The sequence below is a fragment of the Myodes glareolus genome, chromosome 3, assembly GCF_982192425.1.
Source record: "Myodes glareolus chromosome 3, mMyoGla1.1, whole genome shotgun sequence".
In the NCBI taxonomy this organism is placed as follows: domain Eukaryota; kingdom Metazoa; phylum Chordata; class Mammalia; order Rodentia; family Cricetidae; genus Myodes; species Myodes glareolus.
Genome location: NC_142028.1, coordinates 91,312,607 through 91,332,016, shown reverse-complemented (window position 1 = coordinate 91,332,016; position 19,410 = coordinate 91,312,607). Strand labels below are relative to the sequence as shown.

Here is a 19,410-nt window from a genome sequence, read left to right as displayed (position 1 = left end):
TATCGTTTTCTCTGTCAGAGTAGCTAGCCAAGCATTGGTTGGTCTTTTTCTTTAAAAAAAAAAAAAAGAGAGAAAGAAAAAAAGAAAAAAAACCTAAATGATTTAAATGATGTAATATGACCGTTCTGGATATCAGCTTGCCTCCCTTGTGACATTGCTGTGTGGTGTCATTCTCATTTGTTCAGAGACTTTCCTGGACTGAGTGTAGACAGTCTTTATTTTCTGTCAATACAGGCACAGAAGTCAGTGCACTGTGAGCATGCTCTCTTGGTGAGCAGCCAGAGGGATCCTCAAAGCAGGGATTCTGCTACTGTTTGCCAAGGGCCCCCACGAGTGTGTAGGGCCTGCCTCCGGTATTCCAGCAGCTGACATTTGTGCTCTTGCTTCATGTTCTGCTGTTGTAAGGCCTCCTAGAGCACCAGAAGGAAGAAACAGGGGTTTGATTTCCCGGTCATACACAGCTTCTCTCATGCAAGTACCCTGTATTCCTATATCACAGGGTTCAGAGGCCAGTGGGCATCTCTTTGCTTCAGTGCCTTTTGTGGCCCCACTCTTGTTTCTCCCAGATGGGATTGCTACAGGCAAATGTGATCACTTTTTTTCTCAACCAGTGTCATGGGACCAGGACTTTGTCGCTGTAAAACTGCATGGCTGATCCAATGAAGGCAAGCTTGTGAGTGAAACTTCTCCAGTTTCCAGCAAATCAAATCATGTCAAGTGTCTGAAGATCATACTTCGGGGGCATTCAAGACCAGCTCTGCCTTCCCCAGCAACTGTCATTTCACAGGGTGGAGGTTAGGCTTTGGGGACACTTAGGACCCATTCTGCCTTCCCCAGCGACTGCCACTTCCCAAGGCTCTAAAGAATGGTGGAGAAGGGACCAGGGCAAGCTACGGGACTCCGTGGCTAACAAAGCCCAGCTTTGGTGGTTTCTGTCTACCCTCTCACCGAACACAAGCAACCCTAGCGTGGTACTCACCACACGCTCGGCCTTCTCTGCACTGAAGGTGTATGTGTCTCTTTTCTTTCGTCCTCTGGGGTCCTCTTCAGTTCTGTGCGTCCAAAGGCTGTGCTATTTGAAAAGTATCCATCATAGTTAGGGACTTCCATTGCTGTGATAAAACACCATGAGCAAAAGCAGCTTGGGGGAAAAAAAGGGGGTTCATTTAGCTTACAACTCCCGGGTCACACTTCATCACTGATAGGCACTGGGACTGGAGCTCAAAGGCAGGAAGGAACCTGGGGACAAGGGCTGAAGCAGAGATTGTGGAGGAGTGTTCTTCACTGGCTTGCTTCTCATGGCTTGTTCAGTCTCCTTTCTTACACAACTCAGAGTCTCCTACTTAGGATTACCATTGCCCACTGTGGGGTAGCCCTCCTAGACTAATTATTAATCAAGAAAATACCTCAAAGAAGCAGTTTTTTCAATTGAGGTTTTCTCTTCTAAAATGCTTCCGTCTTGTGTCAAGCTGACAAGAAACTACCCAACACAGTACGAATATCACCAGGATGTTGAAGATTAGATTAACTAACAAAATGCTTCGTGTCAGAGCCTGGCGCATGTTAGGAGCTGAATAACGCTAGCTAACGTTATCGTTGTCATCACTCCTGTTTGTGCAAAGAAGTCAGCGTCCTCCTGTGGACGATCTGCCCTGCCGTGACCCCCAGCTGAAGACCTTGAAACCTTTATTTCCTTTTCTCTCATCAGCTTTTGGCTGAAATCCCTGTCAACAAAAAAAAAAAAAAGGCAAGTAGCTTTTGCTGATTTCTTTTCCCCCTCTCTCCTTTTATCTGTTTCCAAGTCCCAGGCAGAGTGAAAAAGTAAAGCTGGGTGCTGGTCCGCCCCAGGAAGTGATAATATAGCTTTCAACTCTAGATAAACTCAACGAGATCTTTCAACACAGCTACTCGGGCAGTTCGGAGATGTGATGTCCTGTAGAGAGGAGACCAGGAAGTCACTCAGCAGCTGGGCCAGACCACAGAGGGACACCATTTCAGTGAAGCCGGCTAACCATGGTGTCCTCATGAAAACCATTGTAGACTTTGCATTCCTCAGAGCAAGGACAGATGGTTGGAATGTGAGCAGATTAGACAAGAAGGATGTCCAATCCCTGGGGGCAGACCCAAGAGTACAGAAGGTTGAGAAGCCAGCCTCTTAGGTCACAACCCACCCTTGTCACTCAGCAACCTCTCCTGTATGAACAGGGTGTGGAAAGCTCCCATTCAAAGGACACTTGGGGCAATCACCTACCTCTGTGCGCTGGACACACCCAAAAGGAGAAAAAACCTTGCCTTCCAGACAGGCCGATGTTTTCTGGAAGCTCATCTTTGAGCCTCTTGTTCCTTGCATTAGCTGTGTCAGCGAGTGTGTGTTAAGCTGGGTAGTAGACAGCTCTGCATTTCTAGCATGCTCCCAGGGCTTGGTGGTGCCACCGGCTCACACACTTTCAGAAGCAAACACTTGAGGAGATGTATTTGAGTTCTAGCCTTTCTGTGTTACTCACTAGCCAGTGACCTTAGGCAGAGCTTACTGTCTCTGGCACTGAGTTTCTATTTTGCTCACTGAAGAGCTTGGGCTCAATGTCTCCTAAGGTTTCTTCCCATTGCGTTTAATACCTAATTGACATTCAGTGTATTATTTCTTCTATTTTTATAAAACCTCATCAAGATTCTGAGTTCTGTGCTGTCAGTTCCTAGGTTCTTTTTCTCTACCCTGGGGTGTTAGGAGTTCTCTTTTCTGTCATGAACATACATTTTGTCTATTCCAAATAAAACCCTATTTGGTTATATTGAGTCAGTAAGAAAACAATGGCCCCTAAGAGCAGACCCTAAGATTCTGAAGAGACTGCTAGACAAGGAGGCTAAAAACAGGAAACTACTAGAAATTTGCTTCCTGAGACTCTATGACTATTCTTGGAAGCTGGGGTAGACACGGAGCTCCGCTCTATGCCGGGGTAGGCAGGGAGCTCCGCTCTATGCCTGGGGTAGACAGGGAGCTCCGCTCTATGCCGGGGTAGACACGGAGCTCTGTGCTGTGCTGGACACCTGCATAAAGGCATCTGTATGAAACTGCAAAAGCACAAACGTTCTTGTTGCTGAGACAAAAATACCTGTCAAAAAGCAACTTGAAGAAAGGGTTTATTCTGGCTTACAGTTTGAGGGGGCTGTAGTCCACCATGGCTGTGGAGGTGTGATGCCAGGATCCTGAGGTGGGCGATCACATTCAGTTGGCAGCCAAATAGTAAAGAGACATGAATGTTGGCGGTCAACTCGCTTTTTCCTTTTTGTTTAGTCCAGGATGCCAGCCCATGGGAGAATATCTCCAAATTTCAGGGTGAATCTTCCCTCCTCGGTTAGACCTAAGAAACACCCTCATGGACACACCCAGAGGTGTATTTCCATGGCAATTCTAAATTATAGTCAAGTTGACAAGATTAACTATCTCACTTGGCCTCATTGAAATCTAAAGACAGACATTAGCCATTCTCACTGTACAGATACAAAAGGGATTACAGAGCTCACGCTGGTATATCCCCTCCCCTTGTTGAAGGAAGTAATCAAGAATACATGCAAGAACTACTTATTTGGTCATCTTCAGCATTTCATGGCTAAAAGAACTTAAAAGGCTACGATGATTTATATTCATGAAGCAATTTTAATGCAGGCAAGGAGGTGACTCTGGGAATAGCAGGACATAAATGTACAATGGAAGTTGCTCAGAGATCCTAGCGAGAGCATTTTGTCCTTCCAAAACTGGGTCACATAGTACACCCTTTCTTGGCAGGTCTCAAACTTCATTGGATGGATGTGAAAAACATGACTTCTGAGAAAGCCAAAGCCGGTTCATAGCTGAGGCCTCTTGTTCACCGTTTACCAGTTCACAGATGTTCATTCCTAGCTTTACAGCAGACCTTAGCTGAAACTCCAAGACTTCCCTGAAGCTGCATGAAAATCATAAATCTATTCCTTCCTACTAAATATTGTCAATCACCTAATGCCGCTTCCCCTAAACCTCTCATTGTACAGAGTAGCATTCCCATGATAAATATAGATACTAAAATAAAGTGCGTTACTTTATCTTTACTCCATAGTGACTGCCAATGATCACTGCTTCCAAAGTTTAATTTGCAGTAGGTCAGGCCAACTGAGATTACCCAACACTGTTGGCCTTGCTTTTATATAGATTGGGAACCTGCTCTTCGAACTTAGAAAGCAGTGAAGTAACACAAAGGCAAATTCTTGCCTTTGGTGTTTGAAGTGCCCTAGGGATAATTTATTAGTTATCGTGAGTCAGTCATCAATCACCTCAAGAGCAGACCTGATAGATTTATTGCCAATCTCCAATGTCCCAACCTGCCACTCATTTTCTAAAACTAACAAATATAAATTTGACTTTTCAAGAATAACTTAAAAAGCCACACATACACATAGATAGTACATGATATTTGATTAGTTATGTATTAAAAGGTGATTGATGACTGACCCCCACTAGCTATTCATTATTCCTAGGATGTTTCTAACCCCAATGGCAAGAATTTGCATTGGAGTCACTTTACTGTTTTATAACGAAATGCCCTACATTCTTTTTTGTAACTCTTCAGTGTCCAACGTATATTTCATAATGACAACAGACCTTTTGACACTAAATTTTTATCAGAAATAATTACTACCATTGGATTTAATAAGATTCACTACTAAAAACACAGATCTTCCCGGTGGTGGTGGCACACTCTGTTAATCCCTGTACTCGGGAGACAGAGACAAATGGATTTCTGTGAGTTTGAGGCCAGCCTGGTCTACAGCCAGTGTTGTTCCACAAATAAACCCTGTCTCAAAAAAGCAAAAGCAAAAGAAAACAAAACAAACCACTGATCAAGTCACTTTAAATACAAAGTTTTCTCGTAACTAATAAAACTGCTTTATCATTTTTTGTGTTGATTTGACTTTGAACCACAATTTATTCGTTTCCCAACTACATCTATCCAAATTAAGTAAATGTGCTAAATCTTAAAGCAACTTAGTACCATTTATATCAAACTCAGAGGTATAGTGCAAAAATGAAAAGCAATACTCAATTTATTGATACCAATAAATCATTCTTCAAATTTTTTCTTGTAGTTTTTGTAGCCAGTTCATAGAGTACTGTCAGTTACAGTTAATATCTGCAGAATAATTCCCACTAAACATACAAATTCAGCAACTGTAGATGTGTATTGCAAAAAGCCACAGTAGAATATACCCTCTTCTCCATGCCAAGAAACACTGGCAGTGATTCCTCTTGCTCACATATCTGAAAGGGTTGGAGCAGCTCTATCCTACCATGTTTTCTAAAATCAGCTTCAGAAAACTTGAGCATAGATATTTTCTTTTATTTCATAGTGTTCTTTTATTGAAAATAGATTTTTTTCTAGTACAGTATATCCTGACTACAGGTTTCTCTCAGTCTACTCCTCCCAGTTCTTCCCCACCACCCCTCCCCCCCTCTGGATCTACTCCCTTTCTGTCTCTTATTAGAAAAAAAAACAGTCTTAAAAGTTGACCACTGAACATGACAAAATATAATATAAGATGACGCAAAAACTACCATATCAAAGTTGGACTCAGCAACCCAAGAGGAGGGAAAGAATAACAAGAGCAGGCACAAGAGCCAGAGCCCCACTTGTTCTCACAGTCAGGAGTCCCATAAAAATACTAAGCTAATAGTTGTAATATATACAGAGAGGGCTTAGTGTAGACCCATGTAGGCCCTGTGATTGCTGCTCAGTCTCTGTGAGCTCATACACACCGTGTTCAGTTGTTTCAGAGGGCCCGTTCTCCTGGTGTCCTCCATCCCCTCTGGCTGTTATAGTCTTTCCATCTCCTGGTCCCTGGGATTCCCTGAGCTCTGAGGGGATTTGATGGAGACCTTTCATTTGACTCTCTGCATAATATCTGACTGTGAGTCCCTGAATCTGTTCCCAGATGCTGCCAGAGGAAGCCTCTCTGATGATGATGGATATGACACTGACCTATGAATATAGCAGAATAACATTAGAAGTCATTTTGTTGGTAATTTTTTCTTTAAAGACCAAAGGTGGTTTTACCCTAGGTCTGGGCTATCTAATCTCTGGTTCTTGGTTACCCAAGCAGTGTTGGGCATGGGCTCCCTCTCATGGAGTCTGTCATATGTCAAATCAGACATTGGTTGGCTACTCCCACAAGTTCTAGAGCACAGATATTTTTAATACATATCTAAAAGAGGTCAAAACGACTTGAAGACCATTGGTATCGGCTTAGTAAATTCCACTAAGCCTAGATGTTGGCCTAGTGGCTGGAGTATTATGCGTCAGAGTCTAAGTTTTTGTCAAACGAAACTGAAATTCTTTGATAGATATAAAAGATGAAACAGCGCCCAGTCTACAAGTTCAATTTCACAGGCCATAAATTGACATTTCTCGTGAATTTGAAATTCCCTTATGCTAAAACATAACCTGAAATACTAATATGCCAACTTCCCTAATATCTCACATCTCATCTAAAAAAATTATGCACAATTTTTTAAATTTCAAATCAATTGACACTTGATTTTGTAAAAATGAGTTAATGGTCTATCTGTGAGGAAAATAGTGTTCTTTTCTTATCATTTGTCTGTTTTAAAAATGGCTTTATAAGGGCTCAAGTTATCGGCTATACATAAAGCCCTGGGTTCTGTCTTCAGCATGACTTAACGCACTCCTGAGATGGGGGCTTTGAGCTCATCTTCAGCTGGATAGCAAGTTCAAGGCCAGTCTGGACTGCGTGAGACTCTCTACAGCTCCCCATTGTTCTTAAAACTGTTTACACTTACATGCCCAGATTATATTTAAATTGCATACAAATGTTTTTTCTCTAGGGCATTTAATTCTGGTTTCAGAAGATCAATTTCATTCTTTTTTGACGACTGCAAGGGAACATTTTAAGAACAAAACTACTTAACGTCGTTGCTGGAAAAGCTGCTTCAATATCCTTCGCTTTATTATTTTTAGTTTAGCTTTTATTTAAATATAGCAAACAAGATTTATATGTGTGGCCCTGCTCAGTTGACATTCATCATGAATTTTGTGGCATACTTTATTCCAAATGCTTTTTTTCCAACACAGCTCTGCCCCACAGAGACTTCCCTTAGTTAGAACACTACAGAACTCAAGACTTCTCCAGAAGACTACGTGTTTGAATCAGCTTTCTGTCCAGGGCTAAAAATAGACATTCAGAAAACAGGAGTGGTAGTCTGACAGGATTTCAAAGCAGTATTCACCAGGCCCCATTTCCTCTTGAATTAAACACACATATGTGTGCACGTGTGCTCTCACACACAGACACACATGATTGTTTGGGTGACCATCCAGATTAAAGAGAAGGGGTAAATTGCAAAGAGAAACACACGAGGTTGCAAAGTAAAATGTTATTCTTTTAGATTAAGGTTCAGTTCAAAATAGTCTACTGGCGTGGCTAACAGATCCTGGGGGTTTCTGACAGTGGCCAATGCAGCCCAGTTCATACGCCTGGAGTTAGCATCACAAAAGAGCCTGTCTCTGGCGCTTAGTTCTGTTACCTGACTTTTCAGAAAAATCCTCCTCATTGTATCATTATTATAGATAATACACATAAAATTTGTCATTTTTACTATTTCCCATGGCACAGCTCATTGGCAAGCAGGCTTTAACTATCTGATTGCTGAACCATATTTTTACCCCAGGAAGAAACCAATCTCCACTTAGATTCTGCCCTCTCCTCACCAAACACTAGCCGGCTTTCTCTCTCTAGGTGTGCCTATTTTTGACACAGTAAAACCGGCCATGGAGGCGGAGGTGGCCGTGAGAAGGGGTTCCCTCCCGTTGTGTGCCAGGAGTCCAGTCTGAAGGAAATGTCCTTCTCCCGCTCACCTGCCACAGTGTCCTGCCCGTCTTATACCGTGTGTCCATCCACCATATAGGTCTTGACACAGGACCCTTCCTTTGTAACATTTGTGCCCCTCCCTCCCCCTGCAAGGAGGGCAGCGGGTTAATACCCAGGCCCCGTGGAAGTGCCTGGAGGGTGAGGCCAGACCCTGGCTAAGAGTGGAGAACCTTGGGAAAGAGGTCTTTTCTACAGTGATAGCATCGACTAAATACACAGAACATCCCCTGAGCAGGGTCCCTGGTCCACAGCAAGCCTTTCAAAGAGGTTTCTGTTTTGCCTCCTCTTGGGGCTCTGCTTTCCATGACTTCTCTTTACAACATTGTATGCAAACAGTCACAGTGGTTTTTTGGGTCCTAGTTTGCTGAAGGAATAGGACCATTTTCCAAGGAAAGGGGTTCTGATGCAGAGCCTGGATCAACCCTGTCAGTTCTTACAGCCACCAGGGACCCCCACGGTGATCTTAATCAAATATCTTAGGCTGACTTTGGTTTGGACAGCCTGTACTCCTGCTCTGGTTTCGCCACGAGGTACAGGAGATTGTGTATGTGAATGTGAGATGGGATGCCATTAACAGGGGCCAGCATAAATATGTTTATGAAGAGGGAAGGACCAAGGCCTCAAAGTCAGGTGTTGACAGAAGCCATGTTAGTGTTTGAAATAGTACTTTATCCTAGGGATTTAAAAAAACAAAACAAATACAAAGCATTGGCAAGTCCCCCAGGCCTGCCAAGGAATAGGAGCCAGGGTGACCTGTACTTCTCATACCAGGAATCTTGGGGGTTGTGGGTTGTGGCACCATGTTTGTGACCGAGTCCCTAAATGTCTAACCCCGAGTAAGGGGTTAGAGGGCCTTGGGGTGTGATGCCCACCTGGAAGTCAGAAATGAACCAAGTCTAGATCTTAGATTTCTACACACACCCTGGCTTCCTCCGAGAGTCTAGGCTTTCCCAAGTGTGAACTCATAAGATGACCTCAGAGTATGTGTGCTGAGGAGACAGCATCAGTATCATTTAAGACACCACAGAGTCAAAGAGTGTGCTTCACGTCTTATTACCCACTCAGAAGCGCTGCAGCCCAGGTCCCAGTCCAGCCCTGCACCCATGTGGCTCAACCTACTTCCTTTAGGCAACTAACTCTATGTGGTCAAGGTTTGTAAAGCTTGCTGGGTTCAAGAGAGCAGCAAAGCTGGGGAACCCTGAGAAAATACTGTTTGCTATCCTCTGCCAGCCTGGAGTTCCCAAGCCCCTCCTCTGATGGTCCTTCCCTCTCCCACGGCCCCCTGTGCTCTTCTCATCCTCTTTATGGGAAATGGGCTTGTGATGCTATTGAGGCCCAAGAGACCCTCCGCAGCGCCGTATGGAAAGTCTCAGTCAGTTGAGACAGAACTGTACGTTTATCAACACCAGGCTCTAAGAACTGGACTTGCTAAGTCTACACACTACCCTCCCAGTTTCCCCACTATGAACATTTACACTGGAGATCCCCACTTCAGTGGAAGTGCTTGGTTTACATGGAAATGCTTGACTTGGTGGAAGAGTCCTTGGCTCGGTGCTCTTGAAGACATTCCACACTCATCTCACAGCTAAGGCATTGCAACTCTACGCAGGGTTGCATGACAGAAAGTTCATTGCACTTGGATTGTCTGAAGATGGATCAGCCTGCCATCTGAACACTATTAAGAAAGCTCACATTGGCAAATGACAGGGTCTCTTTAAAGAGATCTGAAGGACAGCCTCCAATGAGCTGTCCTGTGAGGAATGAGCCATTCTCAGAGGACTCATGGGGCATGCAGGAATGGGAGGCATCCTTTGGGATGAAAATGTTGTGTCAGAGTAGAGAGCCCTCCTTCGTAACCCTGCCCCCAGGCTGGCTCCCTTCTCTAGAAGTCGGGATAATAAGAGGTCTGGTTCTCTCGGTGCCTGCTGCCTAACCAGTGCAGGACAGCCATCTTCAGGGCAGGGAACCTGCTGCAGGAGGGTGAGGCACACCAACCAGCTCTCCTTTCTTGTTCAGTGGCCGGCCTGCCTTGAGTTCTGGTCTTTTGCTGTCAATGAGGTTGATTTGTTTTGTAACTTGGCAGATGAGACCCAGCCCTTGCCCATGCTAGACAGGCACTCTACCGCTGATGCATCTCCTGCATCCATTCTTCTGTGGACAAGAACAGCTTGCCTTCCTAAAGGTGGAAGGGAAGCCACTACCTGGTCAGTCTTGGCTGAGTAAGAGTGACCGCATAACCAAGCTGGCCCCTGTGGGAGACTTAAGTAAGGATCCAGCCTTTGCCCCTCAAGCCCCCGATCGGTTATTGGAACCCATAAACACCTATAATCTCCACTCCCACATTTGACCCTTTTGGGTACTGCTAGATAAAATAGGTATTCACTAGTTGAAGAATTAAATGTAATTCTGGGAGCTCTAGGTCAAGGGGGCAGAGCGCATGCGTGGGTTTCCTGATAAAGGCTGGTCTTGAACTGGGTTCCAAAGATAGAAAGAATTAGGTGAGGAATGCAGTGTTCCTCACAGTGGTGATTCACATTTCTAATCCCACACTCAGAAGATGAGGCAAGAGGACCATGATTGAGCATGATTGAGCTGTCTGGGCTATCCAGATCATATCTCAAAAAAGAGTAATAATAATAATGAACAATGACAAAAGACTTAGGAGAACTGGTTGCTTCCGGTAAGCAAGACAGGGAACGCTTTTGGAGATGAGGTGGGGCACGTTCCAGAGGCTTTGAAATCCCAGGATGAGGAAGTTTCCACTTACCTGCTTAATTCTTCAGCGTGGGTTTATACACAGGGTTAGGGAAGACACACCGGTTTGTGCTCCCTGTCCGGACTGGAACACACGGCCATGCTTGGATTGTGTTAAGAGGCTGGGTCAGGTAGAGGTAGGGGACAGTCCCCTGAAAGCCACTGTGTCTCCTGGTTGACAGCAGGGGAGTTCCTTGGTTTCTCAGGGCTATAGGTGGTTGTGGCTAAGCACTGTGTTTGTCTTGTATGTGGGTTCTCAGGACAGTCCCTGTCATGTGGTAAGAGTGGCGGGAAGATCTGCCAAGTTTTCATCAGCGTCCCAGGGTACCGTGCTAAGCACCAGCATGCCTAATCTCATTTTATGTTCCCAGTAGCCAGAGCTTTCTGGAATGCTTGGGGGTTTTCACTTGGGGACATGCTTTCCAGTCTGTGTCTGACCCAGCAATAGACCTTGCAGTCCAATGAGATCTGAGCACATTCTCTGAATTTTTGAATTCTTAGTGTGGAGCCCATCTCTCGTTCCTCCTGCTTTCTCTGCTACCCCCTCCTCCCCAGTTAAAGTTCCCTCCTGGTTTCCCTTCTGCCCTTCATAGAACCTATGTCTTATAATCCCATCTCTAGCATTCCCTCTTCCCTCATCCCCCATGATCCCTTTCTACTTTCCTGGATTCTGTGGTTACTTCAGGTTTTATACTCACATCTAAAGACTCAGAGCTAGCATTCACAAGATCGAGAGAACATGCAGCATTTGTCTTTCTGGCTCTGTGTTCCCTCGCTCTATATTTTCTAGTTCTCTCAATAATCTGAAAATATCCTGATTCCATTTTTCTTTCCAATAGAATTGCATTGTTTACGTGCATAACATTTTCCTTATCTATTCATCGGCTGACGGACATCTAGCCTGCTTCCATTTCTTGGTTATTGTGAATAGAGCACCTATGAACATGTATGAACAAGCATCTCTGTAGGCTATCAGATCCTTTGGCTAGTGCATGGTATCGTGGGCTCAGACAGGAGCTTTTAGCGCTCTGAGGATCCGCCATACTGATTTCCAGAGTGGCGGCACCTGTTTGCCACGCCATCCACAGAGGATGGCGCACCCTTGCCAGCATTTGTTTTCATGATCTCGGTCATTCTTGCTGGAGTAAGATGAAATCTCAAAATAATTTTAATTTGCATTTTTCTAATCTCTGTTGTTGTTAAAGACATGTTAGGGCCTTTCTTGGCCATTTTTTTTTATTTCTTCCTTGAAGAATTCTGTCCAGATCTGTAGCTTTTTTTTTTTTTTTAAATGGATATGACCGTACTCTTGAGTCTTTGTTTTTGTGTTCTTTACATAGTCTGGATACTAATCCTCTATCAGATAAAAAGCTGGCGAAGATTCTCTCCCACTCTGTGGGCCTCCTGTTCCCCAACTGACTGTTTTCTTTGCTGAATGGGAGTTTTTTAGTTTTGTGAGGTCCCATCTGTCAGTTGTGAACCTTGATCCCTGAGCAAATGCAATTCCCGTCAGAAAGCCCTTTCCTGAGCATATGTCTAATAGGTACTGACTATCTGTGTTTCTCCAGGGACTTTTGGCTTCCAAATTTCATGTTGAGGTCTTTGCTCAATTTGGAGCTGACTTTTGTGAAGAATAGCAGATATGGATCTGATTTTCTTTTACAGATAAACATCCATTTTCCCACCACCTTTTGCTGAAGATGTTGTCTTCCCCCAGTGTGTATAATATCAGGTGGCTATAGTTAGAAGCACTCTCATTTGCTTCTTACATTTTATTCCATTGATCTGCAGGATTGGTTTTACTGCTATAACTCTTACCAAAGTTTAGGATCTGATATGATGATCTCTCTGGCAATTTCTTTTTTCTTTTTCTTTCTTTCTCTCTCTCTCTCTCTCTCTCTCTCTCTCTCTCTCTCTCTCTCTCTTCCTTTCTTTCTTTTGGTCAGGATTGGTGTGTGTGTGTGTGTGTGTGTGTGTGTGTGTGTGTATACTTCCATATGATTTTTAGGGATTTTTTTTCAGGTTTTTTTGTCATGGAAGTTTCTATTGGGATTGTGTTGAATCTATAAATTGCTTTCGATGGGATGTTCATTTTCACATAATTATTTCTATCAACCATGGCAGGTCTTTTATCATTCACACTTGAAAACATTTAGAGAACAAATTTTAAGCTTTTTAAAAAATGCCTAAATTTCCTACCTACAACACCAGCATGCTTTCCTAATAGAGAAGGAGTAGCAGTCCTTGCTACCAAGGCCATCAACTAACCCCAAAGGGAAGCTCCTTTAGCGTCTCTCAGCCTCAGTCTTCCCAGCCATTTCTGCGGAATGTCGGTAGCCGCATCTTCACTGACTCAAGTGAGATTATTCATGCTCTTTGAAGCACGCAGATATAATCTGCATCCAACAGATGCTAGTCCATATTAATGCATTCCAGGTGCTATCTTCATGCATTCACACACGGCTATCGCAACTGCCCAGGAATAATCTCCTCCTTGCTTCATCCACGTGGGATGTTGGACGTCTTGCTTTTTGCTTTGTTTTGTTTTGTCTGTTTGTTTCCTAAACTCACTATCTAGCTCTCATTAAAATCGCTTTCCCAAACTGCCTTTGTTTGGTTGGTTTTCAAAAAACCATTTGCAGCTAATACTGCGTGGCTCGTCTCATGCTCGTGGTTCTGAGAGTTGGTTTCTGCACATCTGTTTGTTTGGATTCATATTCTGGTTCTGCCCACACCTTCCCAAAAAGTGGGAAGAATGCACAACAGGAATGTTAGCAGAGGCCTGTGACAAACTGTGGATCTGCTAGTTTGAAGGATTGCCAAAAGAAAATAGAACTGTTATTTTCCCCGTATCTCTACCCTCCCACGCGTTAGTCCAGGCCTCATCTTTCTGGTGGCTTCAGTTTGAGTCTTCCTGTCATCTGGGTCTCCCTGCCCTTTGCCAAGTAGAATCCCTGCTCATTGTGGCTGGAAGTCATTTCCCTTGTCTTGCTGGATCTTATCTAGCGGAGTGGCACAGACTCTTCAGAACAATTTGAGTTGTCTATCTGTTTCAAATCAAAGCCCCAGCCTTTTGTTTGGGACTTAGAGTAAGAGTTCCCAGAGTTCTTTGAAATTGGACACTCTTGAACACACCTGGAGACAGCAGCGAGCTGGCCCGCAGGTTCCCCGGTTGACAGATGCACAAAGCTAAGGGCAAAGGTGAGGTTTTCATTTCTTCTCTGGGTCCTCCAAGTCTTTTGAAATCTCTATGATTGGCCCCTTCACGGATCATTCAAACAGCTGCAGGAAATCCTCAGGCTGCATTTTCTCCAGATAAGCATCCAGGTCAAAGGAGAGACCTCACCATGCCTTCTTGAGAAAGAAAGGCCACTAAGATAAAGGTGCCACTCAACCATGTATGTGCTACCTTAAGAGTGGCTGCCCCTACCGATGCCCTCTAAAAGGTTCAGACTTGGCGAGCGTTTGGGGACAGTGGAGGAAGTCCATTTGTCATAGCTCAGAACTTTTATGGTTAGCTATGATTACCTTTATAAACGTAGGGGCCTAGTTCACAGGTAGAGTGCTTGCTGCAAGGCTCAATTCCTGGCACCAAAACAAATAGTGGACTGCAGCACAGAATGCCCGAGTAACGTATTTCTTTGTCTTTGCCTCAAATTGCGTCATGAAATGTCAACGTTTTCATCCTCATGACACTTACAAGCATTCTTAGTCGTTCTGAAGAGATGTATGTTAATATTTTTAATTTTTATTTTTTTTATCATTTGTGTATATGATGGGGTGTGCAAGCGTGTCGCTGCACTGGAAGACAGTTTTGAACTGCCAGCTCCTTCCTTCTTCCTTCATGTGGGTTCTGGGGATCGAACTCAGGTCAGGCTTGAGAAGTAAGTGCTTTACCTGCTGAAACATCTCAATGGCCCCATGTTTTTAAGGACTATTGGTTACCTTGTATTTTGAAACAGCAGGGACATGGTTACCTTTTCACTTAGCTTCGGTAGATCATTTTTGAAGCTTGAGCCAATTGAGCAGCCACTGACTGGTTATTTAGAAGACGTGTGGAAGAAAGTGAGCTAAATTACCTGAGCCTCTGTCCCTTGTTTAGAAAATAGGAATAATATACCTGTCATAGAATATTGTTATAAGATGCCATAGCATTGGGCAACATGGTACCTCACACACAGTAGGACCTCAAGACAAGTATTTTTCCCCCAAATAAAACTGCAAATTTTAGTATTGAATCAGAAAAAATCGTTGGCATAAGATGTAAAGTTAGTGAAAAGGCTGATGTCCAGAGCCTTGGTTCTGTGATTGCTATATAAACCAGTTACACTTTTACTGTGAGAATCGAGTGTACACTCCCAGTTACATCTCCACTTCCTAACTGGAGCAGCATTCTTGAGGGCACCTCCTCATGGCCTAACAGATCCCTTCCCCTGATCCTGTGTGACTGCTGCAACCCTGGGCCCTGAAGGCAGTTGTGGAGGTGAGACTGTCATGGACTAAAGCTGCCTGCAACGCCCCTGATCCTTGCCCGGGGGCTGCTCTGTGAGGGGCAGCATCAAAGTTGTCTTTCTTCCACCTGCAGTGCCTGGCCCACAGCCGAACCCATGTGGCTGGTACTGTGGGGCAACCTTGACCTAAGAAGGCAGTCAGCCAGGCTGCGACCCCTTCCTGCCCCCACGGGCTCTGGCACATTGACTCTCTCCACTGGGGAAATAGCTTGAGAGATGCCCATGGCTCTCTCTTAGCCATGCTAAGTCATTTCCAGTTTCATGAAGAAAGATGTTTTGAAATGCAATGTTATTGCCAGAGCCACCGGTGTAGAATTGTAAGTTCCTTTTGAATGACAACATGCAAGTGTTGCCTTCTCTTTTTTGAAGTCATGGGATCATTCATAGGACACTGAATACCCACTAGTGTTGAGACATACAATGAAAAGAGAAAGTTCCACATTCTTAACTACTATGACAAACAAAACATTTCCTAGGGACTATAATGGTCACCCAAACAGAAAGAAATTCTGCCTAAGCAACTAATAGTGCTAATATCTGCAATGTGGAATGGCCACACAGTGAACTCAGCACATTGTGCTATGTGCGTGTGTGTGTGTGTGTGTGTATGTGTGTGTGTGTAGTGTCTATAGTATATAGGCATGTATATTCATGTCTGAGTGTTTTTACATGTGCGTTCAAGTGTGCACATGTGTGCATGTATGTGAGAGACCGGAGATAACACTGAGTGTCCTTCTTTGCCTTATTCTACTTGTTTTGAGACAGGGTCTCTCTCTGAAGTTGAAGCTCACTGAGTAGGCAATACTAGCTGGGTACAACTAGGTGGCCAACAAGCCCCAGACATTCTCCTTTCTCTACCTCCCCATGTTGGGATTATAGCAAACAACTCTGTGCTATTCTAGTTCATGGGTATTTGGTCTGAACCCAGATCCTTAGGCATGGCAAACATTTTACTGTTAAGCCATGTCACCGGATCCACATAACGCATTCCATCTCCGTTCACTCTTGAAACACATATGTGAAATTGGCCTGATTCTCTCTCTCTCTCTCCCAGAAAAGCTAGGCTAAGAAAATAGCACCTGATATTATAAAAAGAAATAAGAGATTTTCCACTGGATGAGGAAGGTAGATCCAAAGAGCCAAAGGAGCATGCAAAACACCGATTCCAGGGACACCTTCAAACGTGTCACCACACTCCCGCAGCAAAGCTAAGATAGGAAAGAAGGTTGTCACTTGAAGGCCAGATGGTCACATTTGTTAATTGGTTTTAAAAATGTGACATCCATCCCTGTGACTAAGTTATAAGAGGGGGTAGTGGTCTGGAGCAACTAAAACACAAGACAGTGACTTGTGGAGACTGTTCCTCACCCCATCCTGTTGGAGAAAGTAAGAAAAGATCTGAGGAATGACTTTGCTTCTTCTTCTTCTTCTTTTTTTTTACGTTTATTGATTCTTTGTGGATTTCCCGTCATGCATTCTGATCCCACTCATCTCGCTGTCCCCTCACATCTGCCCTCTGCCCTTACAACCTCCCCCCAAATAAGAACCAAATTTCAAAGAAAAAGCAAAAACTAAACAAAACACAAACAAAAGAAGAATCTTGTCATGGAAGCTGTAGTGTGGCCCACGGAGACACACAGTTTAGCCTTCAGTCTGGTCATGTTTATTTGCACGTGTTCATTGTAGGAGTCATTGGTCTGGCTCGAGGCCTCCGGCTTCTGCTGCACCACTGATCATGGGTTTTCACTGGGGCTCCTCATGCTTGTCCAGCTGTCATTCTGTCATGGAGCTCCTGCTGCCTGGGATCTGAAGGCTCATCCCTTCCACATGCTTCAATAGTTCATGGATTCGGGGAATATTGGGGGAGGAATGAGCTTGGAAGAGGACACATTGAGAGCAGAGACCCATGGGAGAAGTGGAAAAAGAGGGGAGGATGAGCTGTTGTGCTTCTGGGGTCATGGACAAGTCTGTCAAAGAAAGAGGGAGGTAAAGAATTATCTTGGGGACCTTAATGGAAGCAGGGAAGGCTTAGGATCATTGCTGAGGATGGCGGTAAGGTGCTTGGCGCACGATCCCATCTCATCCTGAGGAAGGAGTGTTCATGTGAGCCGTGACTGCGGGTCCTGGCAGTGCCTGGGTAGAGTGAGAGCGTTGATGAACGGTGACTGAAAGAGACTTTACACATTTCAGTGAGGGAGTGGATCTGCTTCACATTGTTTCAGAGGACAGAACTGGGTCCTGGTTCTACTGGGAGATCTCCCCTTGCCTGGAAACTGATCAGTAACGAGTGCTGACCTGCAATAGGAGCTGGCTCTTGTTGGTTTCCATCACCTGCCAAGGATGCTAGGTTGGAACACTGCGTAGGATGGCTTCTCCAGTCCCTCCTTTGACATGTGAAGTGTCAAACCCGAAGAAAATCAGTCTCAGCATCCTTATAGGTTGCCGTACATTCTGACATGAGAACCCTGGTTGTAACTTTCAATGAGATCTGTGTGGGTCAGCAACTGTGAAAACAGTGTTTTTATTTTCGAAAGGATTCTCATTAGAATTGTCAGAAATCACACAATGGTTTGAGAGCAAGGCTCATGATATACATAGCCAACAGGATGTGAGTATGTGTACACTCACTCTAAAGGGGTTTCTTTCCGTCTTCATGCCGTTTTCCCTCACCGTGGATTATGATCAGACCCTAGCTGGGTACCCAGAGGACCAGATTCTGCTCTCAGAGGATGTGGAGGCCCCTTCTGTGTTCTGTATCCATGAGCATCACTTACATCCTGTATCTTCTTTTCTTCTTTGCTTCCTGCATGGGAGTTGGCTGCTTTCTGTCAGGGAACCTATGATTCTATTTTGGTGGTTCTCATTTGGGGGTGGTTTTGCCTCTGAGCATATTTGACACTGTCCAGAGTCATCTTGATTGTCGTGCCTTGAATGGGGGTGCTGCTGGCATCTGGTGGGTGGAGGGCCAGGATGCTGCTCAAAGTCTGTCTCGGAGGACAGCCCCTCACAACAAAGAATTATCAGGCCCAAAATGTCAGTGTTTCTCAGAATGAGAAACTCTGGTCTATTTTTGTCTCCCTTGGAAATCAGCTGCCATCAATACATTCTGTAAAACCTCAGATGCCTCCTTTTATTTCCCAATTTAAGAATTGTTGCCTGGCTGTTCTGCCGCTTTGAACTGCACATACACCCACTCCTGTTTTCATGATGTAGCAATAAGGGACATTTTAAACTCTCATCGGCCAGAAAAAAAATCGCTTTTAGTTCAGTTTTAGTTCTTGTTTTAGTCCAAACAAGAACCAGATCTCTCCTTGGGTGAAGGCAGAAATGTTACAACTTGCTGAGAAACAGCACAGGGCATTTCCTCATGACAACAGCCCTGGGCCAAGGACCTGACCGAGGACAAGCTCCAGATGCGTCTGTGTGTACCCTTGACTTGCTTTTGAGTAAGGTCTTTAGAGAATTGGACAATGGCACTCAACCATGAAGGGCTTCTACTTTTCTTTCCTGGTCTCAATGAGACAAAGACTCAAACTCTGGATAGGGTTCTTCTATTCGCCTGGACTTTTGAGAAGTCACACAAAGCCCATGCCACTTGTTCTGCCTTTCTTTGTCCCAAATGAGGCACAGGTCTCCATTGAGTTAGATCATTTGCTACCCTTTGGTGTTCATGCTAACTCCTCCACCCACAAAGCAGTCTAGCAGAACTCCCTTGTGTGTCATGGCTCAACATTGAGAGGCAGTCTGGTATGAACAGCCCAGGGTGACGCTGACCATCTCATGTCTTATATCTACAGGTTGGGTGGCCTTAATGGACTCATTCAAACTCTTAGACCCTTGATTATGGCCAGTTGATCTCAGTTAAATGGCTAAGTGATAGGCCTTAGATTTTCCCATCTCTGCAATGAAGACAGCTTTCTTTTTCCTTCCTGGGAGTCTACTGGGGGAAAGAAAAGGCATCAAATGCAGAAAAATTTTTATGAACAAAGTCATTCTTATTATTCAATTATTTTTCCAAAGACTTATTATTTTCAATTATGTATCAAGGTGTTGTGTGTTTGTGTATGTATGTGTATACATATGGGTATGTGCACATGAATGCTGGTGCCTACAGGCTCCCTTGGATTTGGCTCCCTTGAAGCAAGAGTTACAGTCAGTTATGAGCCACTTGACGTGGGTGCTGGTGACTGAACTCAGGTCCTCTGAAAGAGCATCAAGTGCTCTTAACCAC

General features: G+C 44.4%; 1 protein-coding gene across 1 annotated transcript in view; it reads left to right on the top strand.

The window, feature by feature from the left end:
• The window catches only part of Ror1 (ROR family WNT receptor 1), a 356,211-nt gene that overhangs the window by 255,287 nt on the left and 81,514 nt on the right, over positions 1 to 19,410 (top strand). The window lies entirely within an intron of this gene.